Source organism: Orcinus orca, chromosome 1 (genome assembly GCF_937001465.1).
Source record: "Orcinus orca chromosome 1, mOrcOrc1.1, whole genome shotgun sequence".
Taxonomy (NCBI): Eukaryota; Metazoa; Chordata; class Mammalia; order Artiodactyla; family Delphinidae; genus Orcinus; species Orcinus orca.
In genome coordinates, this window is record NC_064559.1 from 49,423,265 (window position 1) to 49,429,264 (window position 6,000).

Consider the following 6,000-nt stretch of genomic DNA (forward strand, 5'->3'; position numbering starts at 1 on the left):
GAGAATATAAATGCTTATACTTTTTATACTTAAGCATTTATATTCTCATAGTGACATTGTTAGGGGGTGCAGGAGGATTATCACTATACTTTCTGGGAATCCATCCTAAGAAAAAAATGCAAAATTTAAAAAAAATAGGCATTAAGAGACTCATGACGTTCTTATTCACAATAGCAAGAAATTAGGGAAAAAAAACCTACCACCCATCCCTCAAACACACAACTTACCCCAGTCAGGTATTAACTGCACAAGGGAGAAGCCGGCTGGCTTTAGAGGTACGTTAAAAAGTCCATCTTTTATAACAGGAAGAAAGCAGAGTATATGGGGGCAGATGGTTGGAGGTGGGTAAATGAGGTAGTGGGAGTTTGTGGAAATTCTCTTTTGATTGCTCCAATTTTGTGAGGAAAGTAAGAGGCAAGATCGTCAGCTGAGAATGAGCATGGGGGCAGAGGCGTTGGACTTGTGAGGAGAACGGAGAAGGTGTGAACTAATCATCTCAAAGAGTGGGAAGGCAAATACACCAGGGGAATCCAATGTGGCTGCTATGGTGGCATCAAGGGCCCCCTTGAGGTTCCGGACATGAATTTAAAGCACACAAGTCAGCATGGCTGTGTGTGTGTGTTTCTAGTCACTTCGAGCTGCATTGAGTGTGTAGGCCAGTGCGGCTGGCAGAAATGCTCAAATTTGGAGTTTAGCCAAGCAAATACAATGAATTGAGGGGTATGGGAAATGATATATACACAGAAGTTACTAAGGATTGACTATTGTATGTAAACTGGCTAAGGAGGGAAGGGGGCAGGGACAGTAAAAAGATGATAGAATCCCTGGATTATAGGTCCAGGTAGGGTCAGAATTCATTGAATCTGGGGCTGTAGAGGGAGATTAGCTGAAGTTTATGGGAGATGGCTCAGGGAGAGGTCGGCATGGGATCTGTTTCCTGGAATACTTGCAATGATTTGTTATGACAAAGTCTAGGATGTCACCATGCAAAAGGGGACCCTCTTGCACTGTTGGTGGGAATGTAAATTGATACAGCCACTATGGAGTACAGTATGGAGGTTCCTTAAAAATCTAAAAATAGAATTACCATATGATCTAGCAATCCCACTACTGGGCATATACCCACACTGGGCATAAAAACACAATTCAAAAAGACACATGCACCCCAATGTTCATTGCAGCACTATTTACAATAGCCAGGTCATGGAAGCAACCTAAATGCCCACTGACAGACGAATGGATAAAGAAGATGTGGTACATATATACAATGGAATATTACTCAGCCCTAAAAAAGAATGAAATTGGGTCATTTGTAGAGACATGGATGAATCTAGAGACTGTCATACAGAGTGAAGTAAGTCAGAAAGAGAAAAACAAGTATCGTATATTAACACGTATATGTGGAACCTAGAAAAATGGTACAGATGAACTGGTTTGCAGGGCAGAAATTGAGACACAGATGAAAAGAACAAACGTATGGACACTAAGGGGGGAAAGTGACAGTGGGGGGTGGTGGTGGGATGAATTGGGAGATTGGGATTGACATGTATACACTAATATGTATAAAATGGATAACTTATAAGAACCTGCTGTATAAAAAAATAAATTAAATTGAAAAAGAAAAAAGACACTGAGGAGGAACGAGTAGTGGCCTAGCAGCTGGAGGTGGGGGTGGCCCACGTTTCAAAAAGAAGAGGGAGTGATCTTATTGGCAAATATCACTGAGGTCAAGTAAAAAAAGGCTGAACAGAATCCTCTGGATCTACCATTTTGAAGGTCAAATCAAGGGAACTTGCATGGATTGACAGGGAAGAGCCAGTGGGTAGGGAATTGGGCACAGAGGCACTGAAGAAGTAGATGTGATTCAGATGATTATATCAAGACTTTTATCTTGGAGAAGAGAAACAGGGCAATAGAAAACATGAGTCTTAGAAGAGTAAGTTTTAAGCAACATTTAAGTGAAGATACAAAGAAAATAAAAAATACAAAAATAATGAATGATTGATGGAACAACCTCAAAGAGAAGATGAGGGAATGGGATCGAGGTTGAAGTTAGATAGGAGGTAGAACTAATATTTACTGAGTGCTTTCTGTGTGCCAGGGACTGTGGAGTTACTTTCATATACAGTCGTCCCTCAGTGTCTGGGGGTTCCAGAACACCCCCGCCCCACAAATGCCAAAATCCACAAATGCTCAAGCCCCTTACTGTGTATCGTGTCATTTAAATATTACAACCCCAGAAGTGTTGTATTCCTCATTTTACAGATGAGAAAGTTGACCACGGCTCAGAGAGGTTAAGCAACCTGCTCAAAGCCACACAGCTAGTGAGGTTAGAGTCCAGATTCCAAAACCAAGCCTATTTGACACCGAGATTCCTTCTTTTTCTACCACATCACACCTCTACCTCTTCCTTGAGATGTGAGATTGAGGTAAAGTAGGTAGAGTTGGAGATATGTTTGTAGAAAGGGGACCAAGTTGAAGATATTTACCCTTGAAGACTTGGGTTTTTTTTGTTGTTGTTTAATCCAAATATCCGTTCATGGGATCCTCTCTACCCCTCTAAACTGAGATAAGATTGCCTCAATATCATTCCAAACCTTGTAGAGGTCTTCCAGCCTTCCACAGATCTCTGCAGATTCCCAGGTTCTTCATGGGCTCCTCTGGGTCGTGATCATGGCTTTCCCTGACTTGGCTCAGTGGAGAGATCCTCTTGCATCCTGTGAGCACTCTGATGTCTCTGCCTCAAATTCTACAAAATGACATTCTCACAAAGCACTTTTATTTGTGGTAGACTTTACAGAGGCTTTTGATGGGGGAGCAAAGGAGGGGATTTATCCTAGCAACACAAACAGCTTCCAACTGACCATAACTCACTCTTGTCCTTAAAAGCCTTTTAGTATTCCCCACTGGGTTTTTCACTGGCTTCTTCACCCAAGGGTGTCAGCCTGCTTCAGCCATTCCTGTTAGCTTTCCTTTTCCTCTCCTTTTATCTCTCTTCTTTAACTCCTTCTTTCCTGTGGTAGCCTTGGGAATGCTAAAATGTTCTCATTCTATTATGCCGTGCAACTGTCTGAGCCCCTACTCCCCTCTGCTGGTCTAAGCCTTCCTTTGCAAATCCAAGTTCATCAAGGTTCTCCCCTGATTAAAAGGGCCTTCCACGGAACAAGATCCAGCTGTCTGCTTTTGATTTTTATGTTGCCCTGTGTGCAGAGAGAAGTAAGGCCATCTGCTGAGATGGGGAGCTGGGCGGGGGAGAGCAGGAGGAAGAAAGGGTTTGAAAAGGGAGTGAAAATGTCAGGTAGCCACTGCAGGGAAAGGAACACCAGGGAAGACAGAGACTCAGCTTAAGCAGGAATCTTTTAGATTTTTTTCTCTGGTAATCAGCTATCCAAGCAGAAAAAAGGTGAAAGATGGCTGGAGTTTCTTGGGGTTAGAAGTTTGCAGAGTGATCACGGGATAAAGACAAAACACAAAGTTGTGTAAAGTGATGGCGAGACAGTCACTGATGAGATGGGGTGTGGGTCTGGGGCGGGGTGGGTGGGAGAGGGCAGTGAGCAAGTAGGTAAGAGGAAAAAGAGTTCAAGATAGACAAACAGGGGTTGTGAGAGGAAGGGCAAAATGGGAGAAGGCAGTGGTCAGAAAGGGGGTTCTGGAGTTACACCTTTGCAGCTGGTTGGCCCTCCTGGCGCTCGGGGATCTGAGCACCCAGTGTGCCAGAGCTGGCTCTGCCTCCTGGCCCTTGCATCTTCTCCCTGAAAGACAAGCCTGTAGTGGCCTAAAGCAGCCCACCCCACCGGCCTCACAAACATGGAGATGAGAAAGGCTAATTAGGAAATCGAGACCCCCCCCACACCCTGGCTCCCTCCACGTGTCTCCAAGCGGCTGTCCAGTCTAGGAAGAAGCACAGTGGCACAATAGCTGCTGTTTCTCTCTCCCACTTCTCTCCCTGACATCCCACTCTCTTTGTAGGGAATACTGTTCTCTTTTGTCTGCTGCTACACATATGGGGGTGGGGGAAATGGGCATTTGGTTTCCCTAGACCTGAAATTTAACACATCTCTACTCCCGAAATGCTCTCAGTTTACATCTCCATTTTATCATCTTGTGGTCCTATTGTTCATAAGTTGCTTTCCTCCTCTTCCTCCCCTCCCACAGTTTCCCACATCTTTGTTTCAGTTTTTGCATGTTCATTTACTGCTCTTCCAATCACGTCTTCTCTGTTAACCCTGTATCTGAAGATGAGCAGAGAAGGCCTGTCTTTGAGCTTTCGTTAAAGGTGACCTGTTGTTTAAGAGGTGTTCCACATGCCATAGGTAAGCCATCTGTCCTCCGTGTACCCTGAAGCGGCATCTTTCCTGCCAGTTTCTTCTCTCTATAGCTTCTGCCCCTAAGTCGTATCGCTAATAGCTTGCTATCACGTACTATCGTGCCTATGGCACAGTTAGGGGCCACTTTAATGTGATAACAAATGTCCTTAGTCATGGGGCCATATGGAGATTCAGTGGGTGGTACCATTAGCTGTAAAGCTTGAGGCAGACTTGGAGTTGCCCAGAAAAGAATCCCAAATCAGAGAAATGTTTTAATAAAACATACTGCAACAGATTTTAAGCTGCTCTACCATCAAACAGGAGTCTTCCTCTTCTCAATTCAATTGTATTGATGTTTCCCCCAAATAGTTTCAAACACGACAGGAATGGGCATATAGATCCTGACACTTTATGCATCCTCAATGATCATTTTCTTATCCTATAATGACCACACTTCATCATGGTTCTCCCCGGAACCAGGAGAGAATGCTGTCAGCCCAGTGTTTAGGGGATTAGGTGGGAAGCCAGTGAGAGTTTCCCATCAATATTTCACCATGAATCTACATATTTCTGATGAACTCACAGGTAAACAACAATGGACTTAGGGCAAGCTCTTTATCAGCCACTGAACTATAAATAGCCCTTGAATTTTGAAGCAGCCTGCTCCCCCTTCAAAGTGATGTCATCAAAAGCAACCTGCTTTTCTATCACATGGACCAAAATAGACCATGCCTGTAAGCAGCTTGCAGGTAGGGCCCACGTCTCTCCTCACTGCCCTAGCACATGTTAGGCAAGAAGTAGGTCCTCATGGAAGAAATGAGCTGAATCCAGAGCTGACAGGAGCCTACAAGGTCATCTACAAGATTATCTAGCTCAGGATTTCCAAAGATGGGTTCCTTAGAACATTAGGGCTCAGTAGGATAGAGGTTAAGTGGTTGAGGGAGGGGGAGGAGGGGGAGGAGAAGAGAAGGGTACCAGGACGGTTTCATGGCCAAGTTAGTTTGGAATATGTGATCGACAAGGTTTTTTTTGCTGTTGGCGGTATAAGTTTGAAGACTAGGTATGTCCTGTAATAAACAAAGTGCTTCTGAACCTTGTGAATGACCGAAAGAAGGGATAAAAGTGTGATTGTGTCTCTCCCACTGGAGTGCTGTGTATCAGTTTGGGAGAGGATGAAGCAACCTAACCCTCTCATTTTAAGAATGAGGAAAATTAGGGCTTCCCTGGTGGCGCAGTGGTTGAGAGTCTGCCTGCCGATGCAGGGGACGTGGGTTCGTGCCCCGGTCCGGGGGGATCCCACATCCCGCATGCCGCAGAGCGGCTGGGCCCGTGAGCCATGGCCGCTGAGCCTGCGCGTCCGGAGCCTGTGCTCCGCAATGGGAGAGGCCACAACAGTGAGAGGCCCGCATACCGCAAAAAAAAAAAAAAAAAAAGGAAAATGAGGCTGAAAGAGGAAATGACATGCTCAGAAACACTTGACTTATTAGTCACACACCTGGGATTAGGATCTAGACCTCTCCTTACTGTGTGTTTTCCACAGGGGGTGTCGCCACATGGCCTTCTGCACCCAGGTAATAGGGAAAGAACCAAATGAATGAGCCTGTGGCATCAATCTGATGTCAGGTGCTTATTTTCAGCTTGACATCTCAAACATCAATGCCCTATGACTGTCAAGAATTACCCCAAACCTCCC